The sequence below is a fragment of the Microcaecilia unicolor genome, chromosome 4 (assembly GCF_901765095.1).
Source record: "Microcaecilia unicolor chromosome 4, aMicUni1.1, whole genome shotgun sequence".
NCBI classification, from domain to species: Eukaryota; Metazoa; Chordata; class Amphibia; order Gymnophiona; family Siphonopidae; genus Microcaecilia; species Microcaecilia unicolor.
Window position 1 is genome coordinate 332,076,592 of NC_044034.1, and position 17,554 is coordinate 332,094,145.

General features: G+C 42.9%; 1 protein-coding gene across 1 annotated transcript in view; it reads left to right on the forward strand.

Annotated features, from left to right (window-relative positions):
- BMP1 (bone morphogenetic protein 1) overlaps positions 1 to 17,554 on the forward strand; it is a 232,114-nt gene that overhangs the window by 197,205 nt on the left and 17,355 nt on the right. The window lies entirely within an intron of this gene.

Genomic DNA, 17,554 nt, shown 5'->3' on the forward strand with positions numbered 1-17,554 from the left:
TATATTTATCTCCTGCTGCTGCAGGGAGATACCAGTGCCAGAAATGGTATTCAATGCTGATGAGTCAGAGAAACTAAAACAAATCTCTGTAAACCTGGAAGATATAACGGGGCAATTTAACAAACTGAAGAGTAACAAATCACCTAGATCGAATGGTGTACCTCCCAGAGTACTGATAGAACTGAAAAATGAACTTGCAGAGCTATTGTTAGTAATATGTAATTTATCTTTAAAAACAATCATGGTGCTGGAAGATCGGAGGGGTGTCCAGTGTAACATAGTTTCTAAAAAGGGTTCCAGAGGTGATCTGGGAAATTATGTACTGGTGAGCCTGATGTCAGCACCAGGCAAAATGGTAGAGAGTATTATATAGAACAAAATTACTGAGCATATGCGTAGGCATGGATTAATGAGACTTTTTAAAGCCAACATGGATTTTTAATCAAGGGAAATCTTGCTTCACCAATCTACTAGATTTCTTTGAAGGGGTGAATAAACATGTGGATAAAGATAAGCCAGTCAATATTGTTTATCTGGAGTTTCAAAAGCATTTGGCAAAGTACCTCATGAATGACACCTGAGGAAATTAGAAAGTTATGGTACAGAAGGTAATGTCCTATTGTGGATTAAGAACTGGTTAAAAGATAGAAAACAGAGTAGGGTTAAATATTCAGTATTCTCAATGGAAAAGGGTTGATAGTGGGGGTCCCCCAGGGGTCTGTGCTGGGACTGCTGCTTTTTAACATATTTATAAATGATCTAGAGATGGGACTAACTAGTGAGGTAATTAAATTTGCTGATGCCACAAAGTTATTCAAACTTGTTATATTGCAAGAGGATCTTACGAGACTGGGAGACTAGCAGGCTTATTTTCGAAAGAGAAGGGCGCCCATCTTTCGACACAAATCAGGAGATGGGCATCCTTCTCTCAGGGTCGCCCAAATCGGCATAATCGAAAGCTGATTTTGGGCATCCCCAACTGCTTCCCGTCGCAGGGATGACCAAAGTTCCCCGTGGGGTGTTGGAGGTGTAGCGAAGTCAGGACTGGGGTGTGCCTAACAGATGGGCGTCCTCGAGCGATAATGGAAAAAAGAAGGGCATCCCTGACGAGCACTTGGCCGACTTTACTTGGTCCATTTTTTCTTACGACCAAGCCTCAAAAGGTGCCCAAACTGACCAGATGACCACCAGAGGGAATCGGGGATGACCTCCCCTGACTCCCCCAGTGGTCACCAACCCCCTCCCACCCTGAAAAAAATAAATTTAAAAACTTTTTTTGCTAGCCTCAAATATCATACTCAGGTCCATCACAGCAGTATGCAGGTCCCTGGGGAGGGAGGTGTGTGTCAGCAGAGGCGTGGGCGTCCTTCTTTCAAACATTTTGGACATCCTGAACTGCCCACTCCCCACAGGGATGGCCAAATTTCAAGCAAATAGCTTGGAGTGGAGGAGTGCTTGGAGTGGAGGAGTGGCCTAGTGGTTAAAGCACTAGTCTTGTAATCCAGAGGTTGCTGGTTCAAATCCCACTGCTGCTACTTGTGATCCAAAATCCAAATAAATAAAGGGGGTGTCAGAGGCATAGCAAAGGCATGGATGTCCTTCTCATAGAAACATCCACATTTTGGACGTCCCTGATCACCTGGGCTTGTATTTTTCTAAGGTTGTAGATGGCAATTTATTTAAGGTTGTAGACAGCTATTATACACGCAGCTTGTCTGCATGTATGAAGCCGTCTTTGGCATGCGCAGAGCAGCCACACATAATACTTGGCTGCTCTGCACTGGCTTCCCCTCCTTAGGAAGGAAATCATGTGCAAATGAGCTAACAGTGAGCAGCTCATTTGCATGTGATTTCCTTCATGCATGCCCGTTCAGTTAGTGCATCAGTTAGTCCACTGCAGTGCCCCCTAGGGTGCCGGGTTGGTGTCCTGGCATGTCAGGAGGACCAGTGCACTATGAATGCTGGCTCTTCCCATGACCAAATGAGTTGGATTTGGTCGTTTTTGAGATGGGCGTCCTTGGTTTCCATTATTACCGAAAACCGGGGACGACCACTCTAAGGTCAACCATGTCAACATTTAGGTCGACCATCTCTAAGGTCAACCTAAATGTTGAGATTTGGGCGTCCCCAACCGTATATTGAAACGAAAGATGGTCGCCCATCTTGTTTCGATAATACGGGTTTCCCCGCCCCTTCGTGGGGACGTCCTGCGAGGACGCCCTCAGGAAAACTTGGGCACCCCGTTCGATTATGCCCCTCCACGTATCCCAATGGCAGATGGCGTTTAATGTGATCAAGTGCAAAGTGATTCATGAGAGAAAGAGGATCCCAAATTATAGTTATATGATACAAGGTTCCACATTAGGAGTCACTGCTCACTGCCCAGGAAACGGATCTAGTTGTCATCGTTGATGATACACTGAAATCCTCTACTCAGTGTGCAATAGTGGCTAAGAAAGCAAATAGAATGTTAGGAATTATTAGGAAAGGAATGGAAAACAAAAATGAGAATTTTATAATGCCCTTGTATTTCTCCATGCACCTTGAATACTGTGTGCAATTCTGGTCACCGTATCTCAAAAAAGATATAGCGGAATTAGAAAAGGTACAGAGAAGGGCGACAGAAATGATAAAGGGGATGGGATGTCTTCCTTATGAGGAAAGGCTAAAGTAGCTAGGGCTCTTCAGCTTAGAGAAGACATGGCTGAGGGGAGATAGAATAAGGTCTATAAAATACTGAGTGCAGTGGAATGGGTAAACTTGAACAGCTTGTTTACCCTCTCCAAAATTTCTAGTACTAGGGGCATGCAATGAAGCTACTATGTAGTAAATTTAAAACAAACCAGAGAAAATATTTCTTCACTCAAAGTGTAATTAAACTGTGGAATTTGTTGACAGAGAATGTGGTAAAAGCAGTTAGCTTAGCAGGGTTTTTAAAAAATGTTTGGCTAATTTCCTAAAAGAAAAATCCATAAGCCATTATTAAGAAGGACTTCTTAATAATGGCTTATGGATTTTTCTTGGACTTGGGCAAATCCACTGCTTATTTCTAGGATAAGCAGCATAAAATCTGTTTACTGTTATGGAATCTTGCCAAGTACTTATTACCTGGATTGGCACTGTTGGAAACAGGATACTGGGCTTGATGTGCCTTCAGTCTGTCCCAGTATGGCAATGCTTATGTTCTTATGTACAGGAATGCAGATCAAGTGCCAGCAATAGCCTTAAGCATGGATTCCCCCCCCCCCCCCCCAATACCTCAGCAAATGCTTACTTGTTTCAGACTATAGGCAGCATGAAATGTGACCATAGCTTATTTGAAATGCCTCAGGGTTAATTCATGAATCTTTAGGATCTGAAGTTTACATTTTAACCTTTAAATCCTGCAAAATCTACTTATTTTTAAAATAGAAAATCCCTAATTCCTGAGAGTTAAAAGTTACAGTGCTCAATGTTGCCTATTGCAATGCTTCTGAACCTGGGTTTGCAAACAAGAAGAGGGGTTTTTCAGAGGTCGCTCACATGCTAGAGTAATGAAGGGTCCAGTATGAAAAAATGTGAGATATGTGTATGTGCATGTGTGTGTATGTATGAGGAACAGTCTGTAATGCAGCCCCTCCACTTCTTTTCAGACTATAGAGCAGCAGGGGTGTTTTTCTCCAGTCCCTTCCTTCCAGACAGCCTATGGGAAGGAGTAGGGGAGGAGGTGAATCTGCAGCAGAGTAGAGGACAGTTGTTCTGCTCTCTAATCCAGTCCCTCTTATCCTGTTGCTCCTGTCCCTATCTCCCACCTGTCCCCTCCCCATGCTCCCCAGCTTCTGTTCTATTCTCATAACAGGTGCACATTCATTACTACACAGCCAGTTAAACCAGTAGCCCAACATCCACAAAGAAGACTCTGTTTTTCTTGAATTTCAACAGTTTATTGCAAGTATAAAGCAAAACCATAACTGAACTAAAAAAAAAATTCCTTTTGCCAGGGCAGGACAGTCTTTGAACTAGATATTACAATCAATGATGGGCTGACAATCTTGCAGAGAGGTTGATATAGAGTATTTGAAGAATGGGTTGATTTTTGGCAGTGGTGAAGTAATGTAGAACATAAACTGAGAAAGTTGAGAAGTTAGACAAAAAGGGGGGTATTGCTGGACTTAAAAGAAAGTGTGTGGACCACTAGATGACCGAGGGGTAAAAGGGGCACTCAGGGAAGATAAGGCCATAGCGGAGAGATTAAATGAATTCTTTGCTTCAGCCTTCACCAAGGAAGATGTGGGAGAGATACCGGTGCCAGAAATGGTATTCAATGCTGAAGAGTCAGAGAAACTGAATGAAATATCTGTAAACCTGGAAGATGTAATGGGGCAAATTGACAAATTGAAGAGTAGCAAATCACCAGGACTGGATGGTATACATCCCAGAGTATTGATAGAATTGAAAAATGAACTTGCAGAACTATCTTTAGTAATATGTAATTTATCTTTAAAATCAAGCTTGGTACCAGAAGATTGGAAGGTGGCCAATGTAACGCCAATTTTTAATAAAGGGTTCCAGAGGTGATCCAGGAAATTACAGACTGGTGAGCCTGATGTCGGTGCTGGGAAAAATGGTAGAGACTATTATAAAAAACATAATTACAGAGCATATTCAAAAGCATGGATTACTAGGCAAATCTCTCCTAATTGCACCCTTCTCCTCCATCGCTAACTCCAGACTCCGTTCCTTTTATTTCGCCGCACCTTATGCCTGGAATAGACTTCCTGAGCCATTACGTCAAGCTCCATCCCTGGTCGCCTTCAAATCTGGGCTAAAGGCCTTCCTGTTTGATGCTGCTTTTAATTCCTAACTTGTCACCTGCTCGTAACCTTTATCTTGTCTTCCTCTTCAATAGTCCCTTTTCCCTATGTGTCTTATCTGTCTGTCCTACCCTTATCCCTTATTTGTCCTGTCTGTCTGTCCTGATTTAGATTGTAAGCTCTTTTGAGCAGGGACTGTCTTTTCTTCATGTTCAACTGTGAAGTGCTGCGTACGACTGGTAGCGCTATAGAAATTATTTGTAGTAGTAGTAATGGATTTAGTGAAGGGAAATCTTGCCTCACCAATCTACTATGTCTCTTTGAAGGAGTGAATGAACATGTAGATAAAGGTGAGCCGGTCGATATTATGTATCTGGATTTTCAAAAGGCATTTGACAAAGTACCTCATGAAAGACTCCAGTGGAAATTGGAAAGTCATGGGATAGGAGGTAGTTTTCTATTGTGGATTCAAAACTAGTTTAAAGGATAGAAAACAGACAGTAGGGTTAAATAGTCAGTATTCTCAATGGAGAAGGGTAGATGGTGGGGTTCTGCAGAGGTCTGTGTTGGAACCGCTACTTTTTAACATATTTATAAATGATCTAGATATGGAAATAACTAGTGAGGTAATTAAATTTGCAGAAGACACAAAGTTATTCAAAGTTGTTAAATCGCAAGAGGATTGTGAAAAATTGCAAAACAACCTTCCGAGACTGGGGCTTCCAAATGGCAGATGATGTTTAATGTGAGCAAGTGCAAAGTGATGCATGTAGGAAAGAGGAACCCGAAATATAGCTACATGATGCAAGGTTCCAAGTTAGGAGTCACCAACCAGGAAAAGGATCTAGGAGTCATTGTTGACGATACTTTGAAACCCTCTGCTCAGTGTGCTGCGGCGGCGGCAAACAAAGCAATGTTAGGTATTATTAGGAAAGGAATGGAAAATTTATTTATTTATTTGTAGCATTTGTACCCCACATTTTCCCACCAATGTGGCTTACATTTGCCGTAATGGCGATTAACAGAGTTACAAATGGTATAGCGTTAAGGTGCATACATACATGGTGAAGAAGAATACATTAAAACGAGGATGTTATAATGCCTTTGTATTGCTCCATGGTGCGACCGCACCTTGAATACTGTGTGCAATTCTGGTCACCGCATCTCAAAAAAGGTATAGTGGAATTAGAAAAAGTACAGAGAAGGGCGACAAAATGATAAAGGGGATGGGACGACTTCCCTATGAGGAAAGGCTGAAATGGCTTGGGCTCTGCAGCTTGCAGAAAAGATGGCTGAGGGGAGATATGATAGAATTCTATAAAATAATGAGTGGAGTGGAATGGGTAGACGTGAATCGCTTGTTTATTCTTTCCAAAAATACTAGGACTAGGGGGCACACAACAAAGCTACAAAGTAGTAAATTTAAAACAAATCGGAGAAAATATTTCTTCACTTAATGTGTAATTTAAACTCTGGAATTCGTTGCCAGAGATGGGGTTTAAAAAAGATTTGGATAGCTTCCTAAAAGAAAAGTCCATAGGCCATTATTAAAATAGACTTAGGAAACTCCACTGCTTATTTCTGGGATAAGCAGTGTAAAATGTATTGTACTGTTTTGGGATCTTGCCAGGTACTTGTGACCTGGATTGGCCACTGTTGGAAACAGAATACTGGGCTTGATGGACCTTCCGTCTGTCCCAGTATGGTAACACTTATGTACTTATGTGTGTGTGGTAAAAAAGAATACACTTTCCAAGGGAGGAGAAAGAGACAGAGCAGTATTGCATGCTCTGAGCCAAAATGGACAATTTCTGCTTAGCAGGGAGGAGGGGCAAAAGAAACCCACAAGGCCAGAATGTAAAAGAAGCAATTAGTAGGTCAGTGCCTGAGACTAGGGCACAGTGCATGTCACTGATGCCCTGATGCTCAAAAGCAAACTCGGACTCTAGGGGCGATTAGCACCGTAATAGCACCCACATTTACTTGCACAGAATGTTCAGAGGCCCGGAGCGCAGGAACAAATGAGCGTGCAGATGAACATCAGAAGTAGTGTACTAATGTAGTCAAACACGTGTAAATGAGCTAATTTTGTATTCAAAGCTCAGAAAAGAGTGCCCAAAACAAAACTCCCTTACCGCTGTAAAAAATAACACCAGGTCAGAGCAGGCATTAGGGTGTTGGAATCAGGATTTCCAATTATTCTTTCTGCCGGTTTTGATTTTTTTTTTTTGGTAGCAGATAGAAGCCCGTTCAAGCCCTTAAGCGCTGGTCGTGAGAAATGAATATGTGCAACAGGGGCGTAGCTACGTGGGGCCACGGGAGCATGGGCCCCTGTAGATTTGGCCCTGCCCCCCCGCCGCCAACCCCTTCAACCCCCCTCCCGCCGCCAACCCTCCCCTGCCGCCGTTGGGTACCTTTGCTGGCGGGGGTCCCCAACCCCCGCCAGCCAAGTCCTCTTATCCGGCGCGGCTGCGTTGCTGATCTGCAAGGGCAGGCTTCTGTTTCTGTGAGTCTGACATCCTGCACGTTTCTGTACGTGCAGGACCTCAGACTCACAGACACAGAAGCCTGCCCTCGCAGATCAGCAACGCAGCCGCGCCGGAGAAGAGGACTTCGGCTGGTGGGGGTTGGGGACCCCCACCAGCAAAGGTACCCGACAGCGGGGGAGGGTTGGCGGTCACCTCGGGCTCTGGACCCCCTCCCGCCGAAGTCTGGCTATGCCCCTGATGCGCAAGTCACAGCACACCCAAAAGTGAAAGCACACATTGGCGTCTGTGTCCTGCATTTAAATATAAGTGTCAAAGCAAAAAAAAAAAAATGTAAACACTTATATTAAGGCCTCAGAAAACAGACACCAACGTGTGCTTGACATTCAGGTTTTGCTAGGGGTGTGTGCACAGGACCAGAGCTTACTGCGGGACTCCTCTGCGCATGCACCAAGCATAGTCCTCCCATCAAACTCCCTAATGCTGAATACTATGAGTGTGCCTATATTTGCATCTCACCAGCGTTGAGCATTAGGGAGTTGTTCTTCGGCGCTGTTCTGGTGGTATTTTTATAGCGCTGTTCAGAGCAGCGCTGGAGTTTTGAGCGTCGGCCTATAAGGGTGCTTAAGCAAGCCCTTGCCAGGACTCCAGTGATTGGAAGGAAAGAGTCACATGCAGAGGCACAGCTTGTAAGGACTCTCAGGCAGTGACAGCCAGATGGAACTACAAATATGAAAGCAATGAAAAACATTCACACACAACTGTAGGGGCAGAACAGTTCCACTTAATTTTTGTCTACAACTTAAGAATTTAAGTCCTGTGTTGTCTACAACTTAAGAACCAGGGTTACCCAGCACTGTACAATCTAACAAAGAAGGACAGTCCCTGCTCAAAGGAGCTTACAATCTAAAGGACAAAAAGTGCAGTCAATCAAATTGGGGGCAGTCTAGATTTCCTGGATAGAGGTACAATGGTTAGGTGCCGAAAGCAACATTGAAGAGGTGGGTTTTGAGCAAGGATTTGAAGATGGGCAGGGAGGGGGCTTGGCGTATGGGCTCAGGGAGTTTATTCCAAGCATAGGGTGAAGCGAGGCAGAAAGGGCGGAGCCTGGAGTTGGCGGTGGTGGAGGAGGGATTTGTCCTGTGAGCGGAGGTTACGGGTAGGAGCGTAAGGGGAGATGAGGGTAGAGAGGTAATGAGGGGCTGCAGATTGAGTGCATTTGTAAGTTAGTAGGAGAAGCTTGAACTGTATGCGGTACCTGATCGGAAGTCAGTGAAGTGACTTGAGGAGAGGTGTGATATGAGCATATTGGTCTAGGCGGAAGATAAGACGGGCAGCAGAGTTCTGAGCGGATTGAAGGGGGGATAGATGGTTAAGTGGGAGGCCAGTGAGGAGTAGGTTGCAGTAGTCAAGGCGAGAGGTGATGAGAGAGTGGATGAGAGTTCGGGTGGTGTGCTCGGAGAGGAAGGGGCGAATTTAGCTGATGTTATAGAGAAAGAAGCGACAGGTCTTGGCTGTCTGCTGGACATGGGCAGCAGAGAAGGAGAGGGAGGAGTCGAAGATGACTCCGAGGTTGCGGGCAGATGAGACGGGGAGGATGAGGGTGTTGTCGACTGAAATAGAGAGTGGAGGGAGAGGAGAAATGGGTTTGGGTGGAAAGACAATGAGCTCGGTCTTGGCCATGTTCAGTTTCAGGTGGCGGTTGGACATCCAGGCAGCAATGTCGGATAAGCAGGCTGATACTTTGGCCTTGGTTTCCGCAGTGATGTCTGGTGTGGAGAGATAAAGCTGGGTGTCGTCAGCATAAAGATGGTATTGGAAACCATGAGATGAGATCAGCGAGCCCAGGGAAGAGGTGTAGATTGAAAAAAGAAGGCATTATTCTAGAAACTGACTGAAGAATGAGTGTGTGTTTCTTGAATTTACAAACAATAATGCCTCCTTCTGGCAGGTAATACCCTAAGCTGTTATCACGGTCTATATTCACAAGCAGGGTATGTCTATCTGATCAGGACAGGTTTTACCTAGTTTGCCTGAGCCTAGAAATATCTTAGTAGCTTCTGTTCATAGGATGGTGGGAAAAGAGTACCGACAAGAGGTCCTCAGTAATATTTATTTTGCTTTCTTCTAGCTGGTTGTGATCACAAGGTGACCAGTGCCAGTGGTACCATCACAAGTCCACTCTGGCCTGACAAGTATCCAAACAAGAAGGAATGTACCTGGGCAATCACCACTACAGCAGGACATCGCATCAAACTGGTATTGTACAGTAGCTGGGCATGCATTACCACCATGCATACACACTGGGACAAAATCATGCACACATAACACATTTGCAAACACTTGTTCATGAATATATGTGCACGTAACACGCATCCATGTACATTCCACGTGCACATCTGACAGTCACCAGCTGTCTAGGTTTATGTTTATGCTTACATTTATAAAGTATTTGATACACTGCCTTTCAAACTTGGTCAGACTTGCAGGCTGAATCAGTCTCGTTTTCATGTTCCTCTCCATTCGGGAGCTTTATCCATAAAAATAGAACATCACTGCAGGAACGTAATAGGGGTAGAGCCTGATTATTTTAGGTATCTGCAGAGCCTAAGCCTCGTTACCATAGCGACAGATAGGAATAATTGATCTGAACAGTTCTGTCTCCATGTTTTAAATTTGTTTCCCTGCTCCCTGTATTTCACTCTCTCCTTTCCTTAGACCTTCACAGATATGGACATTGAGACTCACCAAGAATGTGCTTATGATCATCTGGAAATCTACAATGGCAAAGATGCCAAAGGCCCGGTGCTTGGCCGTTTTTGTGGCAGTAAGAGTCCTGAACCAGTGATCTCTACCAGCAACAAAATGTTCCTCAAGTTCATTTCCGATAACTCTGTGCAGAAGAAAGGCTTTGAGGCCACTCATTCTTCAGGTAAATCATACTCTTCAGGATGCCATCATGAACACTCCTGCAGTCTGATTAGTTAAAGAGCATTCTAAGCTGTGTGACATCATATTATCATTGCTTTTGTTGTCTTACATCTTATTCTTCTCAGTCCAGATGTTTCTCTCCAGCAGTCTTCAGCCCTACTCGTACTCCATGTGGTCTGACCCATTTTAACCAGGAAGGGACAGACAAATAAGACAGGGCAGGAACAGATCAACATTCAAACGCCACAGTAAAGTGTTTTTTTTAATGCTGTCCATAGTCTTTAAATCTGTTCTGTATATTCAGCGCCGCTATCCGGATGGTGAGCGCACCGAAAATACATTTTCAGCAGTGACTGCTGCTGTGTCTGTGGATAGCAGTGGCATTCCAGCTCCTATCTAGATAGCTGTGAGGTTTAAGATAGGACAGACCATGGCAGTCAGCTCCTTTCCAAATATCTGTGAGGTTTAAGATAGGACAGAATGTGGCAGTCAGCTCTTATCCAGATATCTGTGAGGTTTAGGATTGAACAGACTATGGCAGTCAGCTCCTATCCAGACAGCTGTGAGGTTTAAGATAGGACAGACTTTTTGCTGGCTTAACTTTGTCTGCATAATATCTTCTGAATATCGTTGACTGTTTGTAGAGTTAGGTGGATTGCCCATGCTCCTCTCTTGCTCTGTAAGATCAGTGACATTATCTGGACCAGACATCCACTCTTTTCTATACATATGTCAACTTTACTTACAAATGTACGTAGAAGAACATTTATTTATGGGGATCATCAGAATCTTCAACAGCAATCCCTTATGGGTACAGCGTCCCTCATTTTTAGGGCGGCCATTTTTTGTAGTTGCAGAGCAGATGGTGAAATGCAAACCTCTACCCTGACGAAGGAACTCGGCGGAGGTTTGGCTTTTACAAAAATTGCTGCGAAAAAGCTAAGTACTCTGTTACTTTAAATTGAAGAGTTTAATATTTATTTAAATGGCTAAATGCTAATTGCTACTTGCTAAATGAAATATGAAACATGAAGATTTAAAGAAAGATAAAATCAAAAGTAAAAACATATACTATTGGGTTGATCTATGAGGAGTTATATGGCGCCCTAAAAATGAGGGACGCTGTACCCGTAAGGGATTGCTGTTGAAGATTCTGATGATCCCCATAAATAAATGTTCTTCTACATACATTTGTAAGTAAAGTTGACATATGTATAGAAAAGAGTGGATGTTTGGGAAATAATTGTGATACATATGTGATTATCCCCACATCGATTAAATCAAGGTCTCTTAAATTGGAATTATCTGGACCAGGGCAGGATTAACCCTAGACAAATAAATGCATTGGGTTCCACATCATAATATAAAGACCTTTTAACACTTCCAGAAGTAGGACCATGCATGGTTCTGACTGTAGAGGAAAACAGGCATGAAGCACTGCTTTGCAGACTCATCCTGCCAAGTGGAGGGCAATACACAGGAGGCGGGGAGAATTGACTGACCCCTGACCCCTCCCCAACACTTTTGTCTGCCGTCAGCTGACTCAGTCTCATAGACAGACATTACATTCTGGGAGGGCATGAGCCAAAAGTGGAGGGGCATAAAACTTTGCCCTTCCTCCTGTTATCCACTCCCCTCCCCCTTTGCTCTGCTCTCTGTCTCTACCAATAACCCCCAAGTATCTGAGCTGGCAGCGATCCCCAAGCCCCACCAGCAAAACAGGTCCTCCACCTGCAACCTGGCAGTCAGCAGCTCTTTTCATGCCCCTATCACGCATGCTTAGGTTTTCCCACATGGCGTGAAAACCAATGCATGCACGGGGTGGGGGAGAGGTCAGTGCGGCAGTAGCCCATGGAAAGTGCCTGTTGATTGCCAGGCTGCTGGTGATGGATCTTTTCTGCTGACAGAGCTTGGGGATCCCCACCAGCTGCAGCAGGTGGTTCTGCAATTGGGGGCCTGAACCCAAAGTGGGGATACCCACGCCCCTAGGCCCCCTTCCCCATGGCTAGGTGACATATATCAGGGCAAAATTGTGCCTTGAAAACCATTGAATTACACATCTGAGAGTGCCGCTCCTAAACCTTTGGGCACTAGGCCTATGCCTAGTTTGCCTATGCTTTAATTCTGCCCCGATCTGGACAGTGTTTTTGAATATCTGTCCCAAAGATTTTAAAGCAACTCTTGAAGAAACATTATATATTATCCCTGAGCGAAATTTTGCTGACTTATGAAAATGATTTTTACTGACCACTTCATTTAGGGACATATTCTGGACCTGCTCATTAGACATTCATCTTTTATGTTCCACAGAGTCCCCTCCGCCTGCACTGGGACTCTTTAGGATTATGCTTCAGTCATAGGACAGCCACAACTGCTGTCTCCTAGCTGTGTGCAATGCACCCCCTTTGGTTGGCTTAGCCTTTTTCTCTTGATTGCCTTGGAAAATCTGCAGGGCTGTTCTACCTTGTTTTCAATGTTGCAGAGACAACTCTGGCTTCCCACAGTGCTGCATCTGCTGGTGGTCAGACACAGTCTATGCAAAAGGTATGAGAGGTACATGTGAGTAGGTGCAGAGTGCACCACTCACACAGCTACCAACCCATAGCCCTTTCTGTCTGAGCCCTTGATACCAGACATCACAATACAGTAGTAAGGATGTAGCCCCTAATTTTCTGAGTACTTTGACTTCACAAACATTGGGTTTATGGTTCCATCAACACAGGCACAAGCCCAGCCACTGCTGTCTGGAGAATGAGGCCCAGTCAATAGTGACATTTTTACTAACATGAAATTATCTTTTACAGAATTCAAAACATTTGATTATTTATTTATTTATGTTTGTTTGTTTGTTTGTTTGTTTGTTTATTGGGATTTATTAACTGCCTTTATGAAGAGATTCTTCCAAGGCGCTGTACAACAGGTACAGATTAAAATAAAACCTTCAATTTTTGAAACAGCATAACAATAGTAAAATGACCAAGTATAAGCATAAGTACAATCAATGAGGTAAACTTGAAAGCAGCAAACTGAAACCTAATAATAGGACTACCATGAAACAGGATAAAAAATATACACATTTAACAGCACTGAAATTCAAATAACAGAGATGTAATATGATGTCAATATAATATGAACTACCTAATAAGCACACATTAGAACATTCAAATAACATAGCTACGATACTAATGCTTTTCTACAATACAGCTTACCATATAGCTGAGGAGCCAAGTGGGGACAAGATGCATGGTACAGAGTCAGTTGGGATACATCAGTGGGTGGCTAAACTCTAGGCAAGTTCTTTGTACAGTTAAACAAGACATAAGGAACTGGTCTAAACAGTGTGTGTAGCAAGCTAGTCCAGGTGCAGAGTGGTATATAGTCAGTCATCCTTGGGAGAAGAGCCAGGCTTTCACCTGCTTCCTGTAGTAGAGGTAGTCTTGAGTTAGACATAGCCTCTTTGGGAGCTAATTCAAGAGTGTGGGAACTTCTCCTGAGAAGTCTGTCTGATGGGTATCATATCATACAGTTTCTTTTGATGAGGGGACAGATAGCGATGATCCTTGAGAGAAACTTAGATGTCTCAAAGGTGTGTAAAGAAATAACTTACTCTTTAAGTACTCTGGCCCGTTTTGTCTGAGGGGCTTGAAAACCATAGAGTTTTAAATTTAGCCCTATAAGGTACTGATAGCCAATGGAGTTTTTTCAGGAAGGGTGGGTTGTGGTTATTCTCCTTGAGCCTTCTATCATTCGTTCTGCAGCATTCTGAATTAGTTGGAGTTGATGCAAACTCTTTTTTGTTTGACCAGTGTACAGGGCATTTAGTCATGATATCATCATGGCACGAACCACTATGGTCAGACTCATCTTTTCAATATGTGGAGAGAGATTTTGTAGCTGCCATATGTAATAGAGACAATTTTTAAAGGCTGTTTGAATTTGTGGGATCAGTGTGAGTGATGAGTCAAGCAATATCCCAAGATTCCGGACCCGTGATTTTAGAGGGAGTTCAGTTTACAGTTTATTCAGACTTTCTATACCGCCCAAACTGACACGCAGAACAGGGCAGTATACAATCTATAATAAAAATGGTAAATAAACAATAAAAAAACTACAATAACCACAGGATAGTAAAAGAAAAAACATTCATACCAGAAGGATAGATAACAATCAACAACCAATAAAGTATTTTGAAGTCAGGTATTTGTCCATTTGTGTTAGGTACCCAAAGATTCTCTATTTTGCTTGGGTTCAGGCAGAGTTTGTTGTTGTTTGCCCATTCCTGAGTTGTGGCTAGGCAGGTAGTCAGTTTTCTCAGAGCTTTGGGTAGATCTGGTTCAATGGGTATAAGTAGTTGCACATCATCAGTATAGATATAGAGTTTTTTGTCCATTGACCGAAGCAGCTCAGCCAAAGGCTTGAGGTAGATATTAAATAAAATGGGAGACAGTATGGATCCCTGTGGCACCCCACAGTTCAGTGTCCAAGGTACTGTTGCGAACAGAACAGAATTGTTGTCTGTCTGACAAATAGTATTTGAACCATGTAAATACTGTGCCACTGATACTTGTTTCTGCCAGCCTTGTAAGCATGATATTATGATCCACAGTGTCGAAGGCTGCTGAGAAATCCAGCAACACTAGTACAAAGGTAGATCCCCTGTGTAGATCATCAAGAAAGGGCACAAGAACAGTCTCTGTTCCGTATCCAGGTCTGAAGCCAGATTGACATGGGTCTAGCCAATTACTTTCAATTAGCCAGTCATTGAGATCTGCAAAGCAAGTATATTTGGATGTAACTTCACATCTTGCTGTAAGATTAAATAAGTATAGGACTACCATATTCTATGTTGCAGGTCCCATTTTATGGAATAGTCTACCATTAAGCTAAGAAAAATGCAAGAAATCAAACACAATTTAAGTAAGAGCTAAAAACATATTGTTTTTGTGAAACTTAGGAAGTTGAGAAAGGATAAAGATCATAATGGCAGTCAGTTGTAAAATGTTTTAAAGTTTTTATTATGATTTTATGTTTGTAAGTTGTACATTGTGTATATGAAAGTGTAAACCGCCAAGAACTATTGTATTGAGCGATATAGAAAAGATTGAAATAAATAAATTGAGTTGAATGCAGACTGTTTGTTCTATATGTTTTGCCAGGAAAGGAATGTTAGAGACTGGTCAGTAGTTTTCAAGCTTGTCCTGGTCGAGTGAGTTCTTTTTCAGTAGGGGGAACACCACAGCTCTTTTTAGTGTTGTTGGCAGCTGTCCTTCCTCAAGAGAGGTGTTAACAATTTTAGTGGCCTCTTCAATGAGGTCTACGCTCGCTTGTTGTACTATTTTTACTGGGCAGGGATGAAGAGGGCAGGTTGTAGGCCGTAGGCCTTTCAGGATTTTTTCAAGAGCTTCGTCTGTGACCTGGTTGAATGAGTTCCAAATGACTGTGCATGGTAGGGAAGAGGAAGTGTTCTCTTCATTAGTTGGTGGGAGCTTTGATGGGACTGTCTGTAGGTCCTGATACAAACCTTTAATTTTGTTGCCAAAGTATGTGGCAAAATTGGTTAGTTGTGACTGGGAAGGCTGGTTCTGTTGTGGAGTTTGCAGTAAGCTGTTTACTATTTTAAATAGTTGCTTGGTTGAATTTGCTGCTTGTTCTTTGTGTTTAGAGAAATATTATTTTTTGGCTGTTGTTAAAGCCTGGAGGTACATTGCCACGTGTTCCACAGTTGAGCATCTAGGTGAGATTTTCACCATTTTCTTTCAAGTTGACATCTTTGACACTTAAGGGCCCATAGTTCTGTGAAGAATCATGGGGAATATTTGTTTGTAGAGCATAGGAATTTCTTTAGAGGGGCTGTATTTTTCTAATGCCATTGATAAACATGCATTCCAGATATCAACCAGTTCTGACACTGTCTTCATCTTTTCATCCACCTGGGGGTAGGACAAGGCCTCCAGGAAATTCTCAGCAGTCAGATTTCTTATGTCTCAGATGTCCTTCCAAACTTTGATTGGGCCCATTTGTTTTATGTAGTCCTTAATAGAAAATTTGATTAGAAAATGATCAGTCCATGATAGAGGTATTATCTCGATGCCACCAGCCTTGTGTTCAAAGATGTCGACCCCTTTGCAGAACACTTAGTCTAGCATATGACCCTATTCATGGGTTGGAAATTTGATCACCTGAATGAATCCTAGAGCTGCCATCGTATCAAGGAAGGCAGCAGTAGCAGTGTCTGGAGTTTCGACGTGTAGGTATAAATCTCCCATAATCAGTAACCTAGGGTAAGTCAAGATTCAGCAGTTCACCAGATTCAGCAGTTCTTGCACAGATGTGTTGTTGTGAGGTGCTCTGTAAACCACGAGCAGCCGCACTGGTTCCTTATCTCCCAGCCGGATTAGAAGGCTTTCTGACTCAGACAGGTGGGGGGTGGAGACTCTCCACAGTTTGATTGTCTCTTGGATCAGGACTGCTACCCTTCCACCCCGCTTTCCTTGTCATGGTTGGAGCAGGATAGTGAATCATGTGGGGGCATAATTCAGTCAATGATACGCCTCTGTTTTCATCCAGCCAAGCCTCAGTTATTCTCAAGATGTCTAAGTGGTATTCACTAATGACATCATGGATCATAGGAAATTTTTTATTGCTGATCTGGCATTTACTAGGCCTAAGTTTCCAAGTACTGGTCTATAAGTTGTAGTTGATGGTGGTAGTGTTCGTGTGGATATAGCTAGATAAGAGTTTTGCCTCTTGAGCGTGTATCTTCTAGGTGGATGGGGGAGTCTATTTGTTTCTTCTTCGCCAGATTACTGGAATGTATGATGATCTTTGGTTTAACAAAAAGCCAGTTTGTCTTTGGCGGCAATTAACAGTGGAGTCTTAATTATGCAGACAGTACTTGATGAGGGTCTGAGTCCCTTTGAAGTATTTGCTTCATAGGAAAGTTGAGATTCTCTAATAGATATGTAGTCAGATGTCAGTCTCATAGAACATCTTATTCTATGTATATTTTATGCTTTTAAATCTTGAAACAAAGTAAAATAGTTTTTAAAGCCCAGTATCTAATATCTAATAGGTACTTCTGTTTGCTAGAAACATAGATCAAATGACTGTATTTCACTCCTGTGAAATTATTTGGAAGTTTAATGCAGAGGGAGATTCAGCAGGATATCAGAAATTTGGAGATAATATAAGTTAAAGATATGAACTTCAACTCACGGAATTGCTGTTATGGTTTTATCATTTTGCAGTTTCTGATCCTGATGTCATGTGATGATCCAATTGATGCAGATCACTGAAGGCTTTGATTAGATCTAGCTCAGATCACAAGCAAAGAGAAAGGTTGCG